The 13,896-nt window shown below is 37.3% G+C and overlaps 1 protein-coding gene across 4 annotated transcripts in view; it reads right to left on the bottom strand.

Moving 5' to 3' along the window:
- The window catches only part of LOC150094292 (protein kinase C-like 3), a 289,221-nt gene that overhangs the window by 179,133 nt on the left and 96,192 nt on the right, over positions 1–13,896 (bottom strand). The window lies entirely within an intron of this gene.

The raw sequence follows: 13,896 nt of genomic DNA, 5'->3' as shown, positions 1-13,896 counted from the left end.
AACAATAGTAATATGAAGGTCCTAAGACAAACATTATCAGTTGGAACAAAGGAAATAGCTATTGTAAGAGAAAAAAATGGTGAACTTATAAAAAATAGAGATGCAATAATCAAAAGAATTCAGGAATTTTATACATGAATTCTATGAAGACAAGGACCAAGACATCCAAGAATCAACTGTGGATAACTCGAGTGAAATAAGAAGATAGAATTATGGTAGACTTCTTAAAACTGGGAGGAAGCCCTGTCATCAAACAGCTGACCGAACTGTAATAAATGCTTAAAACTGAGAAAAATTCTAAAAAATTGGAACAATTCACTCCTAATAATAATTTTTAAAATAAGGAAAAAATTAAAAACTTACAGACCTATAAGCCTACTCCCCACCATACATAAAGTCTTCAAAAAAATTATAAATAATAGAATGAAATCTAAACTTGAGAGAATGCAATTCTGTGAACAAGCTGGATTTAGGAAGAATTACAATACTTTGGAACATATTCACACATTAAGACAGGTCAGTGAAAAATCAATTGAATACATACCCCTTATGTCTGCCTTATATAGACTATGAAAAAGCATTTGATTTAGTTAAAACATCTGCAATACTAAACACTCTTGAAACCCAGGGAACTGAGAAACCATATATTGAAACACTAAAACATACTTACAATAATACAACTACTGTAATTAAATTATATAAAAACAGTGAAAAGTTTCCAATACAAAAAGGCATCCAGTAATGTGATACTATATCTCCTAAACTATTTACAGCTGCATTAGAAGAAGTCTTTAGAAGCCTAGATGGGGAAACAAAAGGAATAAACATAAATGGAGAAAGTCTGCATCATCTGAAATTTGCAGATGATGTTGTCCTAATAGCTGGTAATCTTGAAGAAAGACTAAATCAGCTAAATGAAGTCTCCAGAGTAACTGGATTAAAAATAAATAGAGAAAAAAACAAAAATAATGATGAATAAATACATAAACCAAAGAACTATCAAAGATGAAAACCATGAAACAGAACAAGTTATCTCATATGCATATTTGGGCCAGTTGTTCTCCTTTGAGGATTGCAAAAAGAAAAGAGATTGAATGAAGAATTCACCTTGGATGGATGGATGGATGGCTTATGGAAAAAAGAGAGATACTCAGAAATGATATTCCTATGAGTCTAAAAAGGAAAGCTTTTGACCAGTGCATACTTCCTGTCCTAACATACAGGGGAGAAACACAGACTTTAACAGAAGCCCTAAACAAAAAGCTCAGAGCAACACAACATTGCATGGAGATATGCTAAAAATAACATTAAGAGATAGGAAGACAAATACCTGGATAAGATTTCAAGCAGGTGTCACAGATATCGTAAAATACATTAAACAGGCTAAGTGAAGATGGGCTGGCCATGTTGCCAGATGCAATGACAAGAGATGGACTAGAAAAACAACAGAGTGGAGACCAATGGATGAAGCAAGACAAAGAGGAAGACTGAGAAGTAGGTGAAGAGATGAATTGGAACAAGTGGCAGGAGTGAGATGGATGGAAGAGGCAGAAAACCAACTGGTCTGGAAAACCATGGGGGAGAGACCTTTGTCCAGCAGTGGACAAAACCAAAAGGTTGAAGAAGAAGAAGAATGGTAATAAAGGACTAACTATTTTTTAAAAAAAGGAAGGTGGAGAGATGAACTGGAAAAAGTTGCAGGAGTGAGATAGATGGGAAAGATAGAAAACCCGAGTAGTCTGGAAAACCATGGGAGAGACCTTTGTCCAGCAGTGGGCAAAACCAAAAGGTTAAAGAAGAATGGTAATAAAGGACTAAATATTTTTTTAAAAAATCAGAAAAATTAAACAAATAATGATAATAAGCCATAATATGCATGCCATAACATATATGTGACTCCTGGTTTAGACAGACATGGTTGCTTCTGCCAAAATTCCAACCAACATATCACTTTCTTAGCATGATGATATACCTATTCTACCTCCACATCTACTATTGATGATAGATCTATCTATCACAATCCCTTTTATGTTAGCCTCAACGGCCTGTTACAGACAAGTAACTTGGCATCTTAGAAACCTGCATACTACTTATGATTCTAGTAGCAAGTCTTATACGTTGGTCATACATAACTGGTAATTAGTTTACGGAATTAACAACGCATAAAAAGTATATTAATTAAAGATAACTTTAATAAATAACTTCTATATTTCGGCAACGTCACATTGCCATCTTCAGGAACATAAAGATATGGTATGTGCACGTAGGCACTAACAAAAGCAAATGAGGAAGAAAGCAAGAAACTAATATTGCTCCTAAAGTCCTAATGGTGCCCTCTGGTGGGCTAATTTGGTTGACATGGCATTTGGGCTGAAGTTCTCAAAATATAAGTCTCCCAAATTTGGGGTAGTTTCATGCACCCAAATTTGTTGAAGTTAGGAACGTTTTTTAGAGCTGCTGAAGATTCCTTGAATAATCTCTCGTATTTAAACTTGCTGCGATGTATTAGTTTTGTTTTCTTCCAGCGAATTCTATGGTGGGTATCTAAGGCATGGTCTGCCAGCCCAGAGCGGCTGTACTGGTGAAACCGGATGTAGTCTTTGTGTTCTGAAATCCTGATATTTGTTGTTCTGCCTGTTTGGCCAAAGTAGGACAATTTGCAGCTGCAAGGGACCTGGTATACACCAGGTAGGTCTAAGGGAAGTGGTTGGTCTTTGGTAGAGCGGATAAGGGATGCCAACTTTTTATATGTTCTGTAACAGGAAGTAAGGTCATATTTTCTGAGGATATTGGTTATTTTCTCAGAGGTGCCCTGGATGTAGGGGATGGTGATAGATTTGGTGTAATCTTTATTGTGGAGGGGGAGAGAGGGGTTGTGGTTTACTGGTTTGAGTATTTTTTGGATTTTTTTGGGGTTACAGCCATTGGCTAAGAAAGTGTTGTGGATGTGGTTTAGTTCAGTAGTTAGGGCCTTGTCATCTGAGCAGATTAATTTTGTCCTGTTATATAGTGTTTTTATAACCCCATATTGTTGTGAGGGGGGGGGGGAATTGCTGGTGAATGTATCTGCCAGTATGGGTGGGTTTTCTGTAAACAGAGAAAACCAGAGATCCATCAAGCTGGCAGGTGATTAAAGTGTCTTGGAAGGGGAGGGTGTTGTTTTCCTCTTTTTCTAAGGTGAACTGGACTCTGGGGTGTTGGTTGTTTAAGTGTGTTAGGAAGGAGTGGAGTGAGTCCGAGCCATGTGGCCAAATAGCGAACACATCATTCACGTAACGAAGCCAAATAGTGGGTTTTTGTGGGGCGGAGTTTAAGGCTTTCTCTTCAAAGGTCTCCATAAAGAAATTGGCCAAGGGTGGGGAAAGTGGCGAACCCATGGCTGTCCTCTCTATCTGTTGGTAGAACTTTCCTTGCCAAACGAAATAGCCTGAGTTCATTGTGAACTGAAATAGGGCTGAGATATCGGGAGGAAACTTGGCTTGGATGAGCTCTAGGGTTTCTTTGAGTGGGACATTAGTGAATAGGGAGGAGACGTCAAAACTGACCATTATGTCAGTGTGTTGGAGTGAGAGGTTTTCTACACTGGCTTTAAAGTGGGTTGAGTTTTTTATGTGTGATGGTGTGTTGCCAGTATAGTGTGTGAGCGTTTTGGCTAAATGTTTGGCTAATTTATATGTGGGGGAATCAATGCCATCCACTATGGGACGTAATGGCACATTATGTTTATGTATTTTTGGGAGTCCATATAATCGGGGGGGGGGGGGGTCTAGAGTTATAAGGTTTTAGTTTGTTAGTGACTTCCACAGGCCAAGAAGTGACTTTCTTAAGGAGTCTGTGGAGAAAGCACTAGTGGTGGTAGTCAGCAGTAGATGGCGTTGGTGTTAGATAATGAAGGTTGGTGGAGTAGTGAGCTAAAGAGTTGTAGAGCCCTTCCTCGATGAGTCTTTGGACTCCCTGGAGATGTGATATAATAATATAATAAAATAACACTTGACATTTCGACCCCTGTATTGAGGTCATCATCAGAAAGATACATATGTATAAGAAACCAAGCTACAAGCTCTTGCACTCTATAAAGGTAAATTAAATCTACGCTATTAATTGATCTTTTTCTTAGCCTGACCTCTAGTCATAAAAAAATAAATAAATAAAAAATAATAAAAAAATATATATACAAAAGAAATTTTAAAAAAATAATAAAATGAAAAAATTAATATATAAAATAAATAAAAAACTACAATAAACTCTGCTAAAGTCTTCCTGTACTAAGATTCTTCTGGATTTGTACAGTTCAAGTTGCTATTGAATGTTAAGGGAAAACACTTCACCAAGTCTTCTTGTATTAAGATTTCTTTGGCTTGTTCTGGTTGCTACAAAGGTTGCAAATGGGTCCTCCACATTCTTGGAATGGTTAGACCATCATTTTTATTCAGATTTGGATTATGTTTGAGCATTTCACATGCTTCCTTAAATTTCTTCTTGCAGGTTTTGGTGTGGTGTAGGGACTTGGTATTTTTCCAGTTAATTCTGTGGTATGTTTGGAGAGCATGGTCAGAAAGGCCGGTTTTTCCAAAATGGAGGTATTTAATGTGTCGTTTGTGTTCATCCTTCCTAATTGGGATGGTTCGCCCTGTTTCCCCTATGTATGGTAGGTTACATATGCATTGTATTTGTGAACCTCTGGGTGGGGCTAGGTGTGGAAGAGGATCTTTGGAAGAAGTGAGTAGATGTCTTAATTTTGTCAGGGGTTTAAAGGCGGTTTTGATGTTGTATTTGTGTAGTGTTCTGTCTATTTTTCCAGAAATACCGCTAACATAAGGTATGACAATAGCATTCTTGAAATCTTTTTTGTTTTTAGTGGTATCTCTGTGGAGGATCTTGTGAACATTTTTTTACTGTATCCATTTTTTTTATAAATGTATGGTTGATGATCTCGTATTCCTGCTTTAGAGCTTGTTCATTTAAACAAATAGTTTGAGCTCTGTGTTTAAGGGTGCTTATGACTCCTAGTTTTTGTGTTGGGTGGTGATAAGAATTTTTGTATATGTACTGGCCTGTGTGTGTAGGTTTGCAGTAGACTGAGAAGGAGAGACAGCCTGAGGGAAGACGTGTGATGAGTGTGTCTAGGAATGGAAGAGAGTTATTTTTTCCATTTCAGTGGTGAATTGGATATGTTTGTGTTGTTTGTTCAGGTGGCTAAGGAATGTATTTAGTGCTTCGTGGCTGTGGGGCCAAATGGCGAAAATATCATCGATGTATATGAGCCAAATTTTGGCCTTTAGACATGCTGAGTGTAGAGCTCATTGCTCAAAGTCATAAAAGTTAGCTACTGGGGAAGAAAGTGGTGAGCCCATGTGGCTGTATCCTCTTTTTGAAGGTAAAAATTGTTTTGCCACACGAAATATCCGGAGAGGAGTACATGGGCAAAGAGGACCATGATGTCGTGTGGAAAAATGTTCTGTAGGTGCAAGATAGTATCATTGATCGGGACATTGGTGAAAAGGGAAGTTACGTAAAAGCTGACTAATAAATCTTGGTCACTGAGTGTAATGTTTTTAATTTTGTTTATGAAATGTGATATTTTTTATGTAGGAAGGGGAATGACCGACTAATTCCTTGAGTGTGGCCGCTAATTTTTTTGCTAAGTAGTAATTTGAGCTGTCAATTCCTTCAACAATCGGACGTAGTGGTGTGTCTGTTTGGCAGGCCATAAATTCTGAGCACGAGGGCATAATGAGGTATTAGTTTTTTAGTTGTTTCTTCTGCCCATGTGTTAAAGATTTAATTAATTAAATTTTCTTTTCGATGCGTTTCGTGGGGTTGTAGTTTACCATTTGGTAGGTGTTGTGGTCCGATACCAAATGGTTCGTTTTTTTCTATGTAAGTTGTCCGATCTAAAACAACAGTGGCATTCCCTTTATCTGCTTTCATGATTATAATGTCCTGGTTATTTCTTAGGGATTTGAGGGCCAGTTTTTCCATTTTGTTTAGGTTGTTGCTTAGTTTTTTGCTTGAATTTAGTATACAAGATATTTCCGTACATATTTTTGTATACAAAAAATATGTATGAAATTATAAAGAGTATGATAACTTCTTTATCCCTGTATCAGTGTTTCTTAGCATCTGTGTGATCCTCAGAGATATTTTTTATTTTGTCCACTTTTAAGTATGAACTTCGACTGTCTGTCCCTCCATTATTCCTAAATTCATAATCTCATCAATTTCCTGCAGAATTGTTTCACTTATGTAATACATAGCCTGTAGTTTTCTCATACTGAAGTGCATAACTTTGCACTTTATATTTCTATACCATGAATTGGTAGCCATTATACTTTGCCCAATTCCCATTGATGTGACCCATGGTTAACTACGGGCGTAACGACGTGTGGTGAGGACCCTATCTCTTCCACATATTGTCGTAAGTATTCATGACTGTAATACATGTTTGTTCACAGGGCTGATTTGCCTGTTCGGAGGGACAAAAAAACCTGAGTTTCCAGGTGAAAAAAGCCCTTTACCTCCGTATGAGACCAGCTAACTCACCTTTAGTCAAAAGAAACCAGATAAAGGTTCCTCACGTCACTGACAGGAATTGAACCCAGGTCTTTCTGACCAATGGGCTTCGTCTATACCAACTGAGCTATGGAGGCTCATACTTTGCCCAAACTGGTATACTATTTAGATCCTCCTGCAAGATTTCAACATATTCTTTATTAACTATTTCCCCTCACTTACCAGCTTGGCAAGGATTGGATATTTCCATAATCATCGATGTACACATACCAGGAACTGAATTAGAAACCTGTATGCAGATGTATTAATGTAAGTTAAATCTGGAATCCTTATCAAAGACCCATATATACAGATGCACTTTGAAGACCTGAGCTTTGCAGATGATATAGTTCTCATCGACTTCAACATTTCAGATGCCCAAAACCACTTCAACAGCCTTAGGAGAACTGCAGAAATATTTGGACTAAAAATAAACTCCAAAAAGATATTAAAACAAAAAACAAAGATATTAAAACATCAGATAGATGGGCACATCTGTATAAATCAAAATGGCCACCTCAAAGAAGTAGAGGACTTTGTATACCTTGGGTCACACATCTCAGATTCCTTAACAGACATTAAAACAAGAAAACAGAAAGCACTGCAGTTCCACAGAAATCTTAATAAAGTATGGAAGTTGAGCCTCATCTCAAAGGAGACGAAGATTCGTCTTTACAAGTGCACCAGCTAGTCTATCTTTCTGTATGGCACCCAGACCTGGAACATTTGAACAAAAGCAGCGACCAATATGATAAAGAAGTGTGGAATTACTTGTCTAAGAAATATCCTGGATTACTTCTGGGAAAACCACATTCCCAACTCTACTATATTAGATGAAACCCAGCAAGATCTTCTAGTCAGCACTGTTCAAAGAAACCAAATAAAATGGCTCGGCCACCAACTTAGACATCCACCCTCTGTACCCTTTGATGCTCTGGTCCTCTACACCCATACAGATGGAAAAAGAAAAAAGAGGCAGAACCTGAACTCCATATTGGAAATACATCAGCAATATTCTCCCTGTTTACCCCCAACTCTCTGCATCAGAGATCCGTCAATTAGCATATGACAGAGAAGCCTAGTTTTCCTTCACGTCATAACAACCTCCAAGTCCTATCTTAGTGTACAGCCTCTGTTCAAAAAGAAACCGAACTTTTCGAAAATATAAGAAACCAGTGGCGCAACCTGTTGTAGCTTTTTTGTTGTCGAAAGCAGCAACCTTTATTAGTGTTGTGTCAACTGTTTATGACATTTGTTTCATTAGAAGCTGAGTTATAGTGCCAAGAGTGATAGTGCGTTTTGACGAACGGTCGGAAAATGAATTTCGAACAGAGAGCTGCGATCAACTGTTGTGTTAAACTTGGTAAAAGTTTTACCAAAATGCATACAGTGAAGAATGCTTATCCCATACTCAAGTTTACGAGTGGTTTAAACAATTTTAAAGTGCTTGAGGAAGAAAAGCCAGCAGTCCAAAAACTGGACTGAGAGACGAGCTTTGATGAAATCATGCCAAAAAGTGCATGATTTCATCAAAGAAAACCCGAAGTTGTCCATGAGATTGATTGAAGATGAATTGGGGATTCCAAAATCAACTGTGCACAACATTTTAACCAAGAGTTTGGGCTTGTGTAAATTGAATTCCCCATTTGTTCCCGCAAGTTGACTGACAACCAAAATATGTTTCGAATTGAACTGCAAGGACCTCATTAAAACCTCGTAAGGACTCAAACTTCCTTCAAACGATCATTACTGGTTAATGTTTTGGACTCATACTCAAAACACCACGAAACGTAGTTTTGAGTATGAGCCTGAAAAAAAGCACGATAGTGCTGAGTGGAGACCACCAGAAGAGGGACATCCGAAAAAAAGTCGCTTGGAGAAGTCAAAAGTAAAGACAATGCCGATTTGTTTGTACGAATCCAAGGGCATTATTCACAAAGAATTCGTTCCGTCTACCCAAACGGTCAATGGTGAGTTTTATCTCGAAGTTTTGAAGAGATTGATAGCAAGAATTCATCGCGTGAATACGATATACGGCATGAATATCGTGATGCAAGTAGCTGGTCACTTTTGCATGATAATGCACCATCTCACTGTTCAAACACTGTGAGACAGTTTTCGAGCAAAAACCAAATTTGTGTGTTGGATCACTCACTGTATTCACCTGATTTAGCACCCTGTGACTTCTTTCTCTCCCCCAACTTCATCTGCCGATGAAAGGAAAGCGATACGACCCCATTGAAAATGTTCAAGCAACAGTAACCACGACCCTCAACAGTATCCCAAAAACCGATATAAAAACTCATTTAACGAATTAATTGACCATGCCAAACACTGTATCGAAGCTGAGGGAGAGTATACTGATTGAAATAAACTGAATAATTATAATTGGCCTGTTTCATTTTCTATCAAAAGTTTGGTTTCTTCTTGGACAGAGGGTGTACACAGACTACTTATTTGTTTTGATTGATTTTCCTATTTATAATTGTAAAATTATAAATTATTATTATTATTATTATTTGTGACACCTCCAAGGAGTCCGAAGACTCATCGCGGGAGGACACCTACTGTACAACTCTCCGTCTCCACCACTACCGAACCTCTACTACCAATAACTAAATAAATGATGATGATGATGATGCAGATGTACCTAAATGTCACGTATGCAGCATATATGCAAAATACTTGGCCGCATGCATCACTATAGGCAACTATTTAAGAATGCTGCTGGTCAGTGTTGACTACAATGGGAAAAACAAAAGACCATTCGGAGTTCAATAAAGGACTTATTATGGATGCCTGTCTGGCTAGAGCCATGATTTTGAGAACAGCAGAGCTGACTGGTTTCTGAAAAGGTGAAATATCCTAGGTGTTTAATCAGTACAAAAATAAACCACTTTGCTTGTCTAAGAGGCATAACTGTGGTCCTAAGACAGTCTGTCAGGAACGAGTTCACCATCATCTGAGAGGGCTTATGACAAAGGGACCTACTGGATGAGTGTTTGACTCCATGTGGTCTTAGGTTAATAATAATAACAACATGGAGGATTGCTACAGCAATGCCAAAATTATTTCTGACAAGAAATAATGTCTTATTTCTTGTCAGAAATAAGACATTAACTGTGCAGCAACTGCACACAGGAAGTTCTAAAAATTGGAATGCTACCAAAACAATTTATGAAGACAAAAATCATTTCTCTACTAAAACACAATAAACCAAAGGATCAACCTCAGAGCTATAGACCCATAGCACTACTTAGCTGCACATACAAACTCCTGGAAAGGCTTACTTTCAGTTGAATTAACACATTATCATGGATCAAAAACAGGAAGGCTTTAGGCCCAACTGAAGCTGCTGTAATCAGGTCTTATCTTTGATATAATTTATAGAAGCAGGTTTTCAAAAAAAAAAAAAAACCTCTGAAAATAGTTGCAGTATTCATCAATCTCACAGCAGCTTATGACACTGTTTGAAGGGAGGGTCTAATAAATAAACTTATTAAAGTCATTCATTGTCTAACTACAATCCATCTGGTAAACAATATGCTAAGTGATAGATATTTTCAAGTGACTCTAGGAAAAGAAATTAGTAAACAGGAAAAAGCTAAAAAAATGGTATCAGTGTTAGTCCTCCGTTTTAATCTGTATATTTCAGAATTCCCTGATAAATAAGCCAGAATGCTTTGTTATGCAGATGACACCACTCTTGCTACTGGACACAATTCATTTAAAAATATGGAAGAAACTCTAACATCCAATCTAGGAACTCTAAGGGATTACTTTAAGAAATGGAGACTGTACTCAAATGCAAATAAATCTGAAGTGTCTTGGTCCATCTGCACAGCAGACTTTCCAATACAGAACTTCAGGTCACCCTAAATGGTACTACGTTATGATATAACAAGTTTCTTAAGTATATAGGTACAATGGGCAGCACACATTCCTACAATAAACAATTGGAGAATACAGTGGCTAAAATCAAGACTTTTAATAATATTGTTCAAAAACTTTAGGGATCCTTTGCTACTACCAGCACCTTATGCTCATCAGCTCTAGTATTCTCTGTAGCTGAATACTGGTCACCTGTTTGGCTCAACAGTCCCCACACCCATAGATCATCAATACTCGGCTTAATAACACTCTGCTGCTGATATCTGGTGCAATCAGTTCAATGAATACTTACTGGCTTCCTACCTTGAGAAACATCCTGCATCACACCTTTGGAGAAGAAAATAAAATAATAATCCTCTTCTCACTGTCCACAAGGATGTCCTGGAATCAGCTGATTGAAATGTAGATGACCACCAATATATAAAGCAAAAAAACCTACAAATAATTTTATCTCCAAAGGAGAATGGACAAGATGGTGGTATACAAACATTTGACAATCCTCAACTACAAATGTGGTTTTGAGTTATTATTAACCAATCTTTTCTTGAACTTCCCCTAAGATACGGGTAATAGGATTTGTATGAACCATGGAATATGTGCAGACTTGTTATTTAATTGGAGAAAATGCCTTTATCCTCAATGTGACTGCACTTACTGCTCCTAAACAAACAATTTGTTACATCACTGCTGAATGCAGTCTGCATGCTTATCAAGGTGAGTAGTCTGATTTTTCTCCAAGCTGTACCATCAGCACTAGAATGGATCAAAAATTTAGACATGCAATTGTAGTTTTATATTATATTCATGTTCATATGTTTTTATATTCTGTGTCCTACTGCATGTGCCAAATAAATAAATAACAGGAGTGGGAAGGGCATTGTGCCACATTCTTCACTGAATATCGACATCAGATTTAGTGGCTCTAGTGCCACTAAATCTGTAAATATAGTAGGTCTCAGTAGATTAATGCAGAATTATCCAATGAGACACTTTGCTTGGACTGTTGTATTAGAGTGCTGTATCTGTCAACATTGGAGAGTATCTAAGTCTCTTCCATGCATTGTTGGTTTTCATCAAAAAGAAAGGCATAGGATCTTCTGTCATGGGATGTCTGAGTCCTTCTGTTATGCTATCAGGCATATCTGCCTGAAAAGTAATATATGTGCTCGGTCTGATTCCTGAATTCCAAGATTTTGTAAAGTGTTAGGTAAGGTCTGAAGAAAGAATGTCATCCAAAGACTCACACCTCAACAGCTTCATGGAGGAGAGAGGAGCTCTCTCGGTGAAGGGGTTCCTTACCATTGTGTTGTGGAAGATGAATTCCATGAAGATTTCAAGGAGGGAGGCTGTCTTCACTGTGTGCTGGAGGTTTAAGTTCTTCCATCTTTGAAGAATAGCTCTGTAGAAATTTGTTAGACTCACTGGCACATGGGCTATTATCATTCTGAAGGCTGTGAAAAGAGAGAGAGAGAGAGAGAGAGGGAGGGAGAGACAGACCTCTAGTGGCAGAACTGAAAAGATATTTGGTGGTATATTTGTGTGCCATTTCCTGTTGTTGGGTGTTGAAGAGTGCAAAACATTGTGGTCAATGTAAATCAAATTTTGTCCTCCTCCTTTAAGATAACTACTTATCTTACAATAGGAAAGCCAGTTTGTTTGGTTCCATATGAATTCATAAATAGTTGAAAGAATTTTTTCTTTTAAGCTTACATGGTGATCCAAATAAATTTTTGAAAATTATGGAGACAACTACTGTGTTTGAATAAAAACTAGTTTAATATAGCTAAAATCTTCATTCGACGTTTCGACCTTTATGTCAAAGTCATCTTCTGTCGTCTGGAGCATGCACACTATACACAGAAAATAAGCTACACTACAGTCAAACTGGTTTGTTAAAGTTATTGACCAACTGCTACAATAATTGTTGGACTGAAAGGTGAAAAAAAATAAAATAAAATAAATAAATAAATAAATATATATATATATATATATACACATCAACGCTAGAGTCCTATTATTAGTGTTATCTGTTGGTTGTAGAAATACATTGGGCACAACAACAAGTCTATGTATCTATCTATACACATATATTAACATCATGATTATACATGTATACATGCATTCAGGACTCTAGCCAATCTTCAGCTAGTATTAGAAACCATTCCATACCAAATGGCTGGAATGCACATGTATAATCATGATGTTAATATACGTATATAGATAGATACATAGACTTGTAGTTGTGCCCAAACCAACAGATAACACTAATAATAGGACTCTAGCGTTCATGTATAATTTTTTTTTTTTTCACCAGAGGTCAGGCCAACAATTGTTGTAGCGGTTGGTCAGTAACTTTAACAAACCAGTTTGATTGTAGTGTAACTTGTTTTGTGTGTATAGTGTGTATGCTCCAGAAAATGACCTTGACATAAAGGTCGAAACGTCGAATGTAGATTTTAGTTATATTAAATTAAAGTTTTTATTCAAACACGGTAGTTGTCTCCATAATTTTCAAAAATGTAGCTGACAGTATTTGTTTGATAAATTGCACCAGTGCATGAAAATCTTTAATATGTGCCAAAGGACTAACAGCTATTTGATTAAAAATTATTACTTTCCCTCTTATAGAGGCAGAAGCTCGTCTTGTCACCCACTTTTCCTAGTACTTGTTTGAATGTTTCATAAGTGTATCTCAGTTCTTATCCAAATAAGTGGATGTGTTTCCTACCTAAGTGGACTCCCTAGTATTTGTTTTCTTCTGCAGACCAGTGGCAGATATAGGGGTCATCGGTTTGGTTTCTCCATTTGCCACACCACAGTCTTGAGGTTTTATTTGCATTTAGTTTGGCTCCTGAAGCTTCTTGGTATTGTTGGTATGCTGTTTATAAGTTAGAGAAATCCTCCTCTTTGCAGGCTATAACTGCAACATCATCAGTGTATGTTGACAGGATTATGGCTTGATAAGAAAGTTTAGGACAGGATGCCTTAAGCAACATGTTTACTTGGTGCAGAAAGGGCTCTACAGCAATTGTGTACAGAGGACCAGAAAGTGGACAGCCTTGTTTAATACCCTGTTGTATGGTATAGATATGATGAACTGGTTGTTTATTTTCATGCAAAAGTGAGTTTTAGCATATAATACATTAATGGTTTGAATGATGCCTGAGCCAAAACCGAAGACTTTCAAGCAGTTGAATAGGTACAAATGTTCAATGAAGTTGAAAGCTCTTTTGGTCTGGTGTTACAAGCCCCATGGTTTCACTGTTGTTAGCTATGCTTATCAGATCCCTTATGTGGTGTAGGCTTTCATGGATGGATCATCCTGGAATAGAATAGAATAGCTCTGGTGCCTATCTATTATTTCAGCACAAGCTTTTGATATTATCTTACAGTCGGTGTCTATAATAGACACTGACTGTAAGATAATATCGAAAGAGAGACCTTACAAAACCT

This window comes from Typopeltis vanoorti, chromosome 22 (assembly GCF_054136105.1).
Source record: "Typopeltis vanoorti isolate ZY-2024b chromosome 22, IOZ_Tvanoo_1.0, whole genome shotgun sequence".
Taxonomy (NCBI): Eukaryota; Metazoa; Arthropoda; class Arachnida; order Uropygi; family Thelyphonidae; genus Typopeltis; species Typopeltis vanoorti.
This window is presented reverse-complemented; position numbering and strand designations above follow the sequence as displayed.